Source organism: Oncorhynchus keta, chromosome 35 (genome assembly GCF_023373465.1).
Source record: "Oncorhynchus keta strain PuntledgeMale-10-30-2019 chromosome 35, Oket_V2, whole genome shotgun sequence".
NCBI classification, from domain to species: domain Eukaryota; kingdom Metazoa; phylum Chordata; class Actinopteri; order Salmoniformes; family Salmonidae; genus Oncorhynchus; species Oncorhynchus keta.
This window is the reverse complement of record NC_068455.1, coordinates 67,892,783-67,908,142: the sequence shown is the minus strand read 5'-3', so window position 1 is coordinate 67,908,142 and position 15,360 is coordinate 67,892,783. Positions and strand designations below refer to the sequence as shown.

At 45.6% G+C, this 15,360-nt stretch overlaps 1 pseudogene; it reads left to right on the top strand.

Moving 5' to 3' along the window:
- The first annotated feature begins 127 nt into the window (after nt 1-127).
- LOC118368903 (myeloid-associated differentiation marker homolog) lies at nt 128-12,792 on the top strand (annotated as a pseudogene).
- The last annotated feature ends 2,568 nt before the right edge of the window (nt 12,793-15,360 follow it).

The following is a 15,360-nucleotide window of genomic DNA, read 5'->3' as shown; positions in this document are numbered from 1 at the left end:
TCCCATATACAGTGCACTACTTTTTACCAGGCCCCATATGGCTCCGGGTCAAGAGTAGTACCCTATATAGTGAGTAGGTTGTCTTTTCAGACACCGGCAATGTCTAGGAAGGCTAGTCCGATTTAGGAGAATCTTAGCTTTGGCCCAATGAAAAAGGATGACGCTGAGAGACTAGTGGTGAGCTGTGAGACTGACACCAACGCCACCAGAGGGCGACGACGTCAGACTGAATGCAAGGAGTGCATCTCAATTGTAATTCCTTGACTCCTCGCATCCTCTCTTCTTGCCTCCTTCTCAAAATGGAGGAGTCAAGGAAATACAATTTAGATTTACCCCAGGGCTTTCTATCTCCTCATTACTGTGTGTATACTGACTAGCCTAGTACAAGTTACAGCTGGAATAGCTTTCTCTGACTGTCATATCTTTTTTTTGTGTGAGCACGAGTGTACTGGAGGAGTAGAACGTGATCAGGAAAAGGAGATGAGGTGATCAATTACTAGACCTAACACTCATAAGGAGCTGGGTTGTATTCATTAGTGCACACAACAGCAAAGCGTTTTACACTGTAGTAGGGGCATGGCATGTACCTGAACACAGCAAAACATTTTGCAACGGAAAACAAAAACAAGGGTTTCTTGTTGGACAAGTTGAGGTAGTCCCTTCCAATGTTCCCTTTAAGCTGCGCACGTACTCGGGTGTGCGGCTTCCCAGGGACTGCTGTGCAGAAGAAATATATAAAGCCAAGCAGAGAAGCACGAAGTTCTGGAGTTTTCCCCGTTATTTGACACTACCAACGTTTCCCTTTACTGTGGGAATTGTAATCGAATCAACACAATATTCACAATATTAGTCACTTTCAATGCAACATACCGAAACAAAACAAAAACTATGCAAGACTTAGTATGCAAAACTAACTAGACAAGAAATGTTGTTGTAGGCAGAACGCATCAGAGTTGGATTCTATTGCATTGGCAGGCTTGGCTCAGGCCCGTACTCTGCACAGACCAGTGCGCCATAACCAATCAGAGCTGCACTAGGCCTATATGCAAATAGACCATTGCCAAATATGGATTTGTGCCATTCACTTTGAACTGGATGGTTTTACTGAATGAGTGGTCGAGATTATTATAACTTGGTTTGAGACCAAAGCAAGAGCTGCATGTAGCCACATGTGCACATTTGTTCATATTCTTTGCTAGGTAGTGAGTTATTAGCACAGTTATTGCTAATTTGTAGTCAGCAATATGGGATTGATTGCTTCCTACAAGAGCCCAAAAACGTGCACATTTCTAGCCATCTTTGAAAGGGGAGTCAGGTAAAGAGTGTTTTTTTGTGTCTTAAAGGGGCAGCATTGTATTTTGAGACCTGCTTGAATAAGCTTAGTAGCCAATAGGCAGAAGGTAGCGTAATTTGTCTGATTCTCTGTAATACTATAATGGACATAATAAATTAATTGTATTTGGTAAAGGGGTTTCTTGCATCAAACAGCACAATGTTTTCAGTCACCTCCTTGTCTGAAGGACAAGTGGATAAACAGGTTAATGTCAAGCCTTGCATGTTTTTTCTAAAGTCTCATGGAATTAAGGCCTACATTGAATAACACACATTGGCTGCTACTGTAGGCTGAATGATGGAACCGCTATTTCCATGTTCAAATGTTATATAATACATTTTATCCATTGTTTTTATGGTAGGCTACTCTGGTAGGCCTACATTATGATCAAATACCCACAGTAGCGCACTTGACCACTGTTAAAACAGTACATTAAAGCGGGTACAGACTCAGTGTTCACAAACATGCGCTGGAAGTTGCACAGAAATCTCGCAAGGTTCAAGTTTGCGCTCAGCAGACCTGAAATTTTCTCAGTGCCGAAACATTAGAGGGAACATTGGCAGTGATGACAGTAGATATCACTATAAATCAATGATCAAACCAAGATGGCGTAGCAGTCAGACGTATTTGTCCCATCGTGTCTTGTCGTGTCCCATGTATATATATTTTTCTTCGCATATCTTTTTATATATTTCTAAACCCTTACTGCAAAATACTCTCCTGCAACCCACCTCACCCAATGTGGTGTGGACCTGCTTTTTCTCTAAAGTATTTTTCTCTGCCTCTATTACTGGAATCTCTCCAACATAAACTAGCCTCTTCAAAGGGGGAGACACTCTAGACCCAAACTGCTACAGACCTATATCTATACTACCCTGCATCTCTAAGGTCTTCGAAAGCCAAGTTAACAAACAGATTACTGACCATTTTGAATCACATCGTACCTTCTCCACTATGCAATCTGGTTTCCGAGCTGGTCATGGGTGCACCTCAGCCACGCTCAAGGTCCTTAACGATATCATAACCGCCATCGATAAGAGACATTACTGTGCAGCGGTATTCATCGACCTGGCCAAGGCTTTCGACTCTGTCAATCACCACATTCTTATTGGCAGACTCGATAGCCTTGGTTTCTCAAATGATTGCCTCGCCTGGTTCACCAACTACTTCTCTGATAGAGTTCAGTGTTTCAAATCGGAGGGCCTGTTGTCCGGACCTCTGGCAGTCTCTATGGGGGTGCCACAGGGTTCAATTCTCAGGCGGACTCTCTTCTCTGTATACGTCAATGATGTCGCTCTTGCTGCTGGTGATTCTCTGATCCACCTCTACGCAGACGACACCATTCTGTATACTTCTGGCCCTTCTTTGGACACTGTGTTAACTAACCTCCACACGAGCCATACAACTCTCCTTCCGTGGCCTCCAACTGCTCTTACATGCAAATAAATGCATGCTATTCAACCGATCATTGCCCGCACCTGCCCGCCCATCCAGCATCACTACTCTGGACGGCTCTGACTTAGAATACGTGGATAACTACAAATACCTAGGTGTCTGGCTAGACTGTACACTCTCCTTCCAGACTCACATTAAGCATCTCCAATCCAAAATTAAATCTAGAATCGGCTTCCTATTTCGCAACAAAGCTTCCTTCACTCATGCTGCCAAACATACCCTCGTAAAACTGACCATCCTACCGATCCTTTACTTTGGCGATGTCATCTATAAAATAGCCTCCAGCACTCTACTCAGCAAACTGGATGTAGTCTATCACAGTGCCATCCGTTTTGCCACCAAAGCCCCATACACTACTCACCTCTGCGACCTATACGCTCTCGTTGGCTGGCCCTCGCTTCATACTCGTGAAAAATAACATTTGATATGATTTGACCTATTGCACTTCACCCTCAACTGACACACATCATCATTCATGAAACTTATAACCAAAGTTGTACCACTGGCTACTCCACCTACCTACACCAATGATACCCCTAGTACCAGACTCCACAGCTCACAACAGTGGCACACAGTCAGTGCAGGAGAAGGCTAACATTGTCATCTTGTGTGACTCCTCCAACAGCAAGTTCTTCAGTGAAAGATGACTATTTGAAGGGTAAAAGGTTAATAAGATCTAGTGCCCAACAACACATTCTGCCCTGGGACTCTGCCCTGTCAGAACGCACCCTGGGAGAAACCTTTCACATCATCATCCACACAGGGACAAGTGACATCAGCACAGGAAGGATTGATGTAGCCAAGGTTTTCACCCAAGTGGCAATAACAGCAACACACGAATACCCCACTGCCAAAATCATCCTCTACATTCTTCTGCTGAGAATGGACTTCTGTGCCCTTGTACAAAATCTACCTACAGTATAGGACAAAGGTACCCTTCCCCCAACAGGTCTGACAAGTTTTCATACATTGTGCTGCCATCCTGTTAGAAGGTAACAGTTTATTTTATTACAATGGTTAAATTGGATTTTCATTGTGTTCAATGGTGTTATTTGCCCCCTAGTGGCGCTTTCTGGTACCTAGAAAGACGACGCAAACAGGAAGTACAGAATTTGTTTTGCACGCATAGAAGCAGCTACAAACAACGCTAAGGTGCAGGTCTTTCAATGTAGTTATTTCTTGTCACGCTTCAGCCTTGGAAAAATATTTGTTTGTAAGTTCGATTCAAGCATTTATCTAATGATGATAATCTTGTTATTGATAGAGTTGCTTACATATCAATGTTGGTTGCATTTACTCACAAATTGCAAGGCCTTTAATGTATGTCGTTAGCTGTATTACTTTGCTCATGCGTCATGCAAACGAATTGTAAAATATACAATACTGTAGTTTTGTTACTGTTTCTAGTGTAATATGATTTGTTATTCTACATAGATGGTTATACATGATTAGAGTAATGAAAGGAGGCAATTACCATAACAATTAGCTATATGGTTTGGCATCATGCCAGATGCATGGTACCTTAGCGCGTGCTTTGTATTTATGCAACTTCAAATGTTTAACGTACAGCTACAGTATGTCGGTGTGAATTGAATACTAAAGTATATTCTTTTCTGTATTTTGCAGTTTCACAACATAAACGTTTTCAATATATTCATTCAAGAAAAGTCACGCCTTGGGAGTTTTATTGAAGACTTAGTTGTTAGCTATCTGTCTAGTTTTGCATGGGAACGCAACTCAAGGGCAGAATATACATTCATAACATATTTTGAATAACGGCTTTATAAAGGGAGAGTAACTTCCTTGAATAACTTCCTTGAATGAGACACAGGGACAATTGTTCAGTTGATCAGATCAGTTGTACAGAAAAACTGCCTACTGAGCCGTAACACCACTGAGACGCAAACATAGTTTATTATATAGCATAAACACTCATTTAGGAAATATAATATGAAACACACAGTTTAGAAAGTGGAAATACAGTATTAGTGAACATTACTATAGAACCTCAACCAGACACTCGTCATGCATAAACTGTTCATTTGGAAAGTATTCAGACCCCTTGACCTTTTACACATTTTATTACGTTATAGCCTTATTCTAAAATTCATTTTTTTTTAATTCCCTCATTAATCTACAAACAATACCCCATATAATGATGAAGTGAAAACAGATTGTTAGAAATGTTTGCAAATGTTTTAAAACAAACAAATAAAACAGATAACTTATTTACATAACTAGACCCTTTGCTATGAGACTCGAAATTGAGGACTCAAGAACACAGTGGCCTCCATCATTTTGAAATGGAAGAAGTTTGGAACCACCAAGACTCTTCTTAGAGCTGGCCGCCTGGCCAAACAGAGCAATCAGGGGGGAAGGGCCTTGATCAGGGAGGTGACCAAGAACCCAATAGTCACTCTGACAGAGTTCCTCTGTGGAGATGGGAGACCTTCCAAAAGGAAAACCATCTCTGCAGTACTCCACCAATAAGGCTTTTATTGTAGAGTGGCCAGACGTGAAGCCACTACTCAGTTAACGGCACATGACAGCTCGCTTGGAGTTTACACCAAAAGGACTCAGACCATGAAACAAGATTCTATGGTCTGATGAATCCAAGATTGAACTCTTTGGCCTGAATACCAAGCGTCACATCTGAAAGAAATCTGGCACCATCCCTATGGTGGCATCATTATGCTTTCAGCGGCAGGGAATGGGAGACTAGTCAGGATCGAGGGAAAGATGAACGGAGCAAAGTACAGAGAGAACCTTGATGACTTGCTCCAGAGCGCTCAGGACCTCAGACTGGGGCAATGGTTCACCTTCCAACAGGACAGTGACCCTAACCACACAACCAAGACAACACAGGAGTGGCTTCGGGACAAGTCTGAATGTCCTTGAGTGGCCTAGCCAGAACCCGGACTTGAACCCAATCTAATATCTCTGGAGAGCCCTGAAAATAGACGTGCAGTGACACTCCCCATCCAACCTGACAGAGCTTCAAAGGATCTGCAGAGAAGAATGTGAGAAACTCCCCAAATACATGTGTGCCAAGCTTGTAGCGTCATACCCAAGAAGACTCAAGGCTGTAATCGCTGCCAAAGGAGCTTCAACAAAATACTGAGTAAAGGGTTTGTAAATGTAAATGTGATATTTCAACAACAACAAAATTCACACTGTATAGATTTCTGAGTTAAAAAAAACTATTTAATACATTTTATAATAATGCTGTAATGTAACAACATGTGGAAAAAGTCAAGGGGTCTGAATACTTTGTGCATGCAGAATAAACACAGTATCAGTGGACACCAGCAGAACACCTCAACCAGACACTCAGACTCCCTGACAGGCTGATCAGATCATACGGAGATACGTTGGTGGAAAACATACTTTTCAAAATGGCTGTGGTACAACGTTAACGTGACAAACTCTCTCGCAAAGTGACACCAAGCAGCAAGTTTGTTTGCAATCATCTAACAATAACCTATGTTTTATTTTTTTGTTGTTATATTTAACCTTTAACTAGGTTTAACCTTTAACAGGCTAAAATGTAAAAACATGATGATTTCAGGTTAATTTGATATGTAAAGTCTTTTTGTATGCGATAGGAATATGTGGATGCAGCATAAACAACACATTTGGTGTGTTTTGTTTTGATGTACCTCTTCCATCTTGGCTATTAAGTGTGTAAGTCAAAGGGTATGAAATAAGTCAAAGGGTATGAAATAAGTCAAAGGGTATGAACACTTTCTGAAGGCACTGAATTACAATATGACAAAGAAAATGTATACTACCAAGCCTTTCATTGTCTTCATACAAACCAGACATTAAAATCAACTTCAACTCATGGAAAAGTAAAGGATGGCGTTCAACTAAAAGTACCAGATAGCAGCATTTTAAAGGGGATGTTTACTTCATGCAAAGGTTAAGAATAATGACGGCCTACCCCGGCCTCCCCTAACCTGGACAACGCTGGGCCAACTGTGCGCCGCCCTAAGTGTTACACAGCCTGGGATCAAACCAGGGTCTATAGTGACACCTCTAGCACTGAAATGCAGTGTTTTAGACCACTATGCCTCTCGGGAGCCATTATATCCACATTGCAGAACATTTTTTAAAACCATTTTTTATCAGCCCAACTGTAGCCTAAATAATACATGATCTACAGTTTGATATTTAATTTTTTTTTTAACCTTTATTATTTCATCCACAGTGAGACAGAACTGTCTTTTCATTTGCTTGGTGAAGATAAAGGTAATGTAACAATACTTTTACATTGTCAAAGAGCAACTGAATACATTTTACACGATAGTTTCTCTCCCTCCTCTCCCACACATTGACAAACACCAGGCGTGCGGAGTAGGCCAGGTAGAGCAGGAAGTTGAGAGTGGTGAGCACGGCAACCGTCACCAGTGTGGGCTGCTGCCAGGTCTGGGGGCAGTTGTAACCAATGTTTGGCATATGGTGATCTTAGTCTTGTGTGCAGCTGCTCGGCCATGGAAACCCATTTCATAAAGCTCCCGACGAACAGTTCTTGTGGCATTCTGGAACTCGATAGTGAGTGTTGCAACTGAGGACAGACGATTGTTATGAGCTACATGCTTTCTTCACTCTGCAGTCCCGTTCTGTGAGCTTGTGTGGCCTACCACTTCGTTGCTCCTAGACGTTTTCACTTCACAATAACATAAGTTACAGTTGACTGGGGAATCTCTAGCAGGGCATAGATTTGATTAACTGACTTATGTTTCAAATCCACTATCAGAGGAAACAAATCTGATCTTAATTAGTCTCTGTGTCATCTGTCTGGTGTAATTTCAGAAGAAGCCAGATACTCAAAGTCCTAGGAGGATCTTAGTTTTGGTCCAATGAAAAGGGATGAAGCTGAGACAAACGAGTGGTGAGTTGTGAGACTGACAGTAAACACCAATGCCAATAGAGGGAGTTGGCATCAAGGAGGACATGGCTTATCCTTTCAGCCTGACTTAAAGGAGTGCATCTGAATAAATTGTATTTCCTTGATTCCTCTCGTCCTTTCTCCTTCTCAAAACGCAATGGAGAAGAAGAGATAGGGGAGGAACCTCGGATCTTCTGCACCAATGTGCTTTAAGGAGGAGACTAGGGGGGAGGATGGGAGGAATCAAGGAACTAAAATTGACATTCACCCCAGGTCTTTCTATCTCCATGTATACTGACTAGCCTAGTACAAGTCACAGCTAGAAGAGTTTTCTGTCTCTGACTGTCATATCATCTTTAATGTGAGAATAAATGTACTGGAGTAGAACATATGACTAGGAGGGCAATGTGGTCATCAATTAACAGGCCTAACAACCAAAATAAGCCGGGTTGTATTTATTAGTGCTTAACGTAGCAAACATGTATTGCACCATAGCAAAAGGTTTTACACCGTAGCAAAAGGTTATACACCGTAGCAAAAGGTTATACACCGTAGCAAAAGGTTATACACCATAGCAAAATGTTTTACACCGTAGCAAAACGTTTTACACCGTAGCAAAAGGTTATACACCGTAGCAAAAGGTTATACACCATAGCAAAATGTTTTACACCGTAGCAAAAGGTTATACACCGTAGCAAAAGGTTATACACCGCAGCAAAAGGTTATACACAATAGCAAAATGTTTTACACCCTAGCAAAATGTTTTACACCATAGCAAAAGGTTATACACCGTAGCAAAAGGTTATACACCGTAGCAAAAGGTTATACACCGTAGCAAAAGGTTATACACCGTAGCAAAAGGTTATACACCGTAGCAAAAGGTTATACACCTTAGCAAAATGTTTTACACCGTAGCAAAATGTTTTACACCGTAGCAAAATGTTTTACACCGTAGCAAAACGTTATACACCGTAGCAGAAGGTTTTACACCATAGCAAAATGTTTTACACCATAGCAAAATGTTTTACACCATAGCAAAAGGTTATACTCCATAGCAAAATGTTTTACACCATAGCAAAATGTTTTACACCATAGCAAAAGGTTATACACCATAGCAAAATGTTTTACACCATAGCAAAAGGTTTTACACCATAGCAAAATGTTTTACACCATAGCAAAATGTTTTACACCATAGCAAAAGGTTTTACACCATAGCAAAATGTTTTACACCATAGCAAAATGTTTTACACCGTAGCAAAAGGTTATACACCGTAGCAAAAGGTTATACACCGTAGCAAAAGGTTATACACCGTAGCAAAAGGTTATACACCATAGCAAAATATTTTACACCGTAGCAAAAGGTTATACACCGTAGCAAAAGGTTATACACCGTAGCAAAAGGTTATACACCATAGCAAAATGTTTTACACCATAGCAAAACGTTTTACACAGTAGCAAAAGGTTATACACCATAGCAAAATGTTTTACACCATAGCAAAAGGTTTTACACCATAGCTAAATGTTTTACACCATAGCAAAATGTTTTACACCGTAGCAATGGAAAACAAGTTTCTGTTTGGAACCAATTGAGGTAGACCCTCTCAGTTTCAACCCTTTTGCTTTAGTGTCGTCCTAGTGAATATGACAACCCTGCTCTCAGGCTTATAAAAATGTACAGAGAGTCATGTTGATGGAATGTGTGTACCAAACTAGGAGAGTATGTCCTCAGGTACAGACAGAAAATAACTGGCTGGGAACCATTTCCAAGAACTGCTCTCATGTATAGAAACGTAAAACCGAAAGTCATGCTAATAGTTTCTGTTTCACAGTTCTGGATGCTCTGTGAATCACCTGGCCCTAAATCTCTTTGTGTCTTATGTTCTTGCAGAACACTGGATAAGGACAGGATAACACTGATCCCCTCCTCAGACACAACTAAAGATTCTGAGCAAGTGAACTTCTACTGTATTCCTACTGTATTGATATTGTATTACAGTACATATTCCCCACTCCCCTGTATAACACCTCCCACCATGCCGTTGATAGTGTTGCTCATCTCCCAGCTGCTGTGGGTGCGTGTGGCTGCCCTGTTGATCTCCTGCGTCATCTTCAGTGTGTCGGCCCATGGGGCCTCCCTCTCCGGGGTGGGAGACTGGTGTGTGTTCTGCTGGGCTTTCAGCTTCACTAGAACCCTGCTGGTGCTGCTGATGGAGCACTTTGGCTTCCAGGCCCGAGGCCCCGTCTCCTGGAATAACTTCCCTATCACCATGGCCTGCTACGCCACCCTGCTCTGGGCTCTCTGCCTCCATTATCTTCCCCGTCTACTTCCTCAAGGGCCAGCAGAACCACAGGGAGGCCTGAACAAACGCATCTTCTCCAAAGTCTTCTCCTGCCTGGTCACGTGGCCTACCTGTGGGAGGTGACCCTGACACGGGCGCTGCAGGGTGAGGTGGCGGGCTGCATGGCCACGGCTCCAAGCCTGCTCAAGATGTGAAACACCTTCATGGCCTGCATCATACTCATGCTGGTCAGCGATCTGGTGTCGTACGATCAACACACAACTCTCCAGTGGTGCATGGCAGTCTACTGTATCTGTCTGTGGGTGTGGGTGTGGTGGTGCTGTGTGTTGGGGAGTGTATTGGCTGCCTCCCATTCCCCTTTACACGCTTCCTGTCAGCCTACGGTCTCCTGGCTGTTGTCATTTACCTGACCGCCACCATCATCTGTTCCGTGTTCCAGTTTGACAAGCGTTCCAACCGTCCCCAGACATGGCAGCAGCCCACACTGGTGACGGTTGACGTGCTCACCGCTCTCAACTTCCTGCTCTACCTGGCTGACCTGGCCTACTCCGCACACTTGGTGTTTGTTAGTGTGTGAGAGAGGAGGGAGAGAAACTACTGTGTAAAATGTATTCAGTTGCTCTTTGAAAATGTGAATTTTTCTCTTTATCTTCACCATGCAAATGAAAAGACAGCTCAATAATATCTGACTGTAGATAATGTAATATGTGGGCTTCAGTTAGGATAATATATATATTTTTTTAATAACAATGCTGGAATGTGAATATTGCACCATCAGAGGCATATTGCAGAAATTTCACCTATGTATTTCATTACATGAGTTATTGTTAGATGATTGTCACTTTAACAATGTACCGTTGCAACAGCACAGGCATTTTGAAAAGTTATTTTCCACCAAGGTATCTATGTGATGTGATCAGCCTGTCAGAGTGTCTGAGTGTCTGTTTGAGCTGCTCTGCTAGTGTTTTGAAGCTAAAATAAATGTGTCTGCCTTGTTTGATGCTCTTTAATGCAGTCTATGGCAGTTTTGGAGCAGTGGCTTCTTCCTTGCTGAGCGGCCTATCAGGTTATGTCAATATAGGACTCGTTTTACTGTGGATATAGATACTTTTGTACCGGTTTCCTCCAGCATCTTCACAAGGTCCTTTGCTGTTGTTCTGGGATTGATTTGTGTCACGAGTCCGACCGAGGGTGGCTTTCCTTCCCGGTCGGGTGGCGCTCGGCGGTCGTCGCCACCGGCCTATTAGCTGCCACTGATTGTCTTTCCTCCCCCTCCTTGTATGTTTATTGGTCCTGTGCGTTCCACCACCCAGCCCCTCCGCTCCCATTCCGATGGAGTTGGGAGGGGCTGTGCCGAGGGGTACCGGAGGAGGCCTTCCCTGCACCAACTGTGGTCGGAGAGGACACACGTCTGATCGGTGCTGGGGGGGTCCGTCTGGGAGTAGAGATGGCAGGCGGAACGCTTCTCGATCACCCCAGGTGAGTCAGCATCAAACTCACCCAGAACCCCTTGTTGGCCACATGTTTGTCTTAATTTTTTTCCTTCACTTTTTCCCTCTTCCCAGCATAAGGCGCTAGTCGATTCAGGCGCAGCTGGGAACTTTATGGATCGCGGACTCGCCCTTAAGTTAGGGGTTCCGCTTGTGCCGATAGATTCTCCCTTTCCCGTGCACTCCCTAGATAGCCGGCCATTAGGGTCAGGGATGGTCAGGGATGGTCAGGGAGACCACGGTCTCACTGGACATGGTGACGCAGGGGAATCATAGGGAGCGTATCAGTTATTTTATTATTGATTCGCCTGCGTTTCCAGTGGTGCTGGGGATTCCCTGGCTGGCCCGGCACAATCCTAAAATTTCGTGGAGACAGGGGGTTCTCCAGGGGTGGTCAGAGGAGTGTTCTGGAAGGTGTTTGGGAGTTTCCATCGGTGCCACGTCGGTGGAGAGTCCAGACCAGGGTTCCACCGTGTGCATTCCCCCCGAGTATGCCGATTTGGCAATCGCTTTCAGTAAAGTGAAAGCGACTAAATTACCACCTTATCGACCGGGAAGGGATTGTACGATAGATCTCCAGGTAAACGCTGCACTTCCCAGGAGTCACGTGTACCCATTGTGACAGGAGGAGACGTTGGTTATGGAGACATATGTCACAGAATCTCTGAGACAACCCATCTGCTCGAGTTTCTTTTTTGTGAGGAAAAAGGAGGTAGGACTGCGTCCGTGCATTGATTATCGAGGTCTAAATTCGATCACAGTGGGATTTAGTTATCCGCTACCTCTCATCACTACGGTGGTGGAATCATTCCAAGGAGCGCGTTTTTTTTCTCACAAAACTGGACCTCAGGAGCGCGTATAATCTGGTGCGTATTCGGGGAGGAGGAGTCGAGTGGAAAACAGCGTTTAGTACCACATCAGGCCACTATGAGTACCTCGTCATGCCTTATGGGTTAAAGAATGCTCCAGCCGTCTTCCAATCCTTTGTAGATGAGATGTAAATGTAAATGTAATGTAAATGAGATTCTCAGGGACTTGCACGGGCAGGGTGTGGTGGTATACATTGATGACATCTTGATCTGGTACGCAAGGTCCTTGGGCGACTGCTGGAGCATGACCTATACGTCAAGGCTGAGAAATGTGTGCTCTCCAAACAAGCCGTTTCCTTCCTGGGTTATCACATTTCCACCTCGGGGGTGGTGATGGAGTGTGACCGCGTTAACGCAGTGCGTAATTGGCCGACCCCAACCACGGTAAAGGAGGTGCAGCGGTTTTTAGGGTTTGCCAATTACTACCGGAGGTTTATCCGGGGTTTTGGCCAAGTAGCGGCACCCATTACCTCACTGCTGAAGGGGGGCGTCTACGGTGGTCGGCCGAGGCAGATGGAGCTTTCAACCAGTTGAAGGCGCTGTTTACTGAAGCTCCCGTGTTGGCGCATCCGGACCCTTCGTTAGCATTCACAGTGGAGGTGGATGCGTCCGAGGTTGGGGTTGGAGCCGTGCTGTCACAGCGCTCGGGCACGCCACCGAAGCTCCATCCCTGCGCTTTCTTTTCTAAGAAGCTGGGTCCTGCGGAGCGGAATTATGATGTGGGGGACCGGGAGTTACTAGCTATGGTAAAAGCCCTGAAGGTGTGGAGACACTTGCTTGAGGAGGCTAAACACCCTTTCCTCATCTGGACTGACCACCGCAATCTGGAGTATATCTGGGCGGCGAGGAGACTGAATCCGCGTCAGGCTAGGTGGGCCATGTTCTTTACACGCTTTAGATTTATGATCTCTTACAGACCAGGTTCCCTTAACACTAAGGCCGACGCGCTGTCCCGTCTCTATGACACCAAGGACCGGTCCATCGATCCTACTCCCATCCTTCCAGCCTCTTAGCTGGTGGCCCCGGTGGTATGGGAGGTGGACGCAGACATCGAGCGGGCGTTGAGGGTAGAACCTGAGCCTTCATAGTGTCCGACCGGTCTTAGGTACGTGCCGCTTGGTGTCCGTGATCAATTGATTCGGTGGGCTCACACACTACCTTCTTCGGGTCATCCGGGGATTGCGAGGACAGTGCGGGGTATTAGGGGGAAATACTGGTGGCCCACCTTAGCTAAGGACGTGAGACTCTATGTCTCCTCCTGTTCAGTATGCGCTCAGAGTAAGGCTCCTAAGCACCTGCCTAGAGGGAGGTTTATAACCCCTCCCGGTTCTACAACGGCCCTGGTCTCATCTATCGGTAGATTTTCTTACTGATCTTCCCCCATCTTAGGGGAACAGTACCATTCTGGTCATTGTGGATCGGTTCTCTAAGTCCTGCCGTCTCCTCCCATTGCCTGGTCTCACTACGGCCCTACAGACTGCGGAGGCTCTATTTACCCACGTCTTCCGGCACTACGGGGTTCCGGAGGACATCGTATCTGATCGAGGTCCCCAGTTCACGTCCCAGGTTTGGAGGGCGTTTATGAAGCGTCTGGGGGTCTCAGTCAGCCTTACCTCTGGTTATCACCCCGAGAGTAATGGGCAGGTGGAGAGAGTGAACCAGGAAGTGGGTAGGTTGCTGAGGTCGTATTGCCAGGACCGGACAGGAGAATGGGTGAGGTGCGTCCCATGGGCAGAGTTGGCCCAGAACTCACTCCCTCACTCATCCACGAACATGTCGCCATTCGAATGCGTACTGGGCTACCAGCCGGTCCTGGCTCCGTGGAATCAGAGTCAGACCGAAGCTCCTGCGGTGGAGTAGTGGGTACAGCGCTCTAGAGAGACCTGGCGGGCAGTCCAGGACTCTCTCAAGCAGGCCAGCTAACGGCAGAAGAAGAGCGCTGATCGCCACCGCAGTGAGGCCCCTGTGTTCGCCCCAGGGGACAGGGATTGGCTCTCGACCCGAAACCTACCCCTCCGCCTGCCCTGCCGGAAGCTGGGGCCGCAGTGTGTGGGGCCATTTAAAGTCCTGAGGAGGATAAACGAGGTGTGTTATAGATTGCAACTTCCCTCTTACTATCGCATTAACCCCTCGTTTCATGTGTCCCTCCTCAGGCCGGTGGTAGCTGGTCCCCTACAAGAAGGTGAGGTACCGGAGGTCCCTCCGCCCCCTCTGGCCATTGAGGGATCCCCGGCGTACACAGTACAAGCTATTCTGGACTCGAGATGCCAGTTGAGGGGCCTGCAGTACCTCGTGGACTGGTAGAGGTACTGTCCGGAGGAGAGGTGCTGGGTACCGGGGGGGACATTTTAGACCCTTTTGAGGGATTTCCACCGCCTCCACCCGGATCGCCCTACACCTCGCCCTCCGGGTCGCCCTCGTGGCAGGGGTCGGCGCGCTGCGGGAGCCGCGCGTCAGCAAGGGGTACTGTCACGAATCCCGCCGAAGATGGTGCCTCTTCCTGTTCGGGCGGTGCTCGGCGGTCGTCGGCGCCGGCCTACTAGCTGCCATCGATTCCCTTTTTTGTTTCTGTTAGTTTGGTCTGATTGATTACACCTGTTTTGAGTTTAGTTTTGTTTGTGGGCTATTTAAGGGCACTAGGCCCGCCGGCTTTTGTGCTTGTTTTCTGTTCATGGTGTTGGATTATTTGTGGATTCTATTTTTCCGGACAGTTTAGTCCTGTTTGTTTTGGACTGGGTCTTTTCTGCGCCATTGTGTTTGGCATGTCCGTTTTCACTGTCTGTGGAATAAAGATCCACGTTCTGAACTAACCTGCTCTCTGCGCCTGACTCCTCCACCCACTACTCCTAGAAGCCGCTACAACTTTCTGGTGGTTCTCATATAAACACTTCAAAAGTGTAAAATTAAACACCCACAGAGTTCAATTTACTTATTGGATTTTGATATGTAAAAACCAAGACCCTTTCCAATCTTGGGAGGTGTCACGGCAGTCGAAAGAAGTAGACCAAGGCGCAGCGTGGTG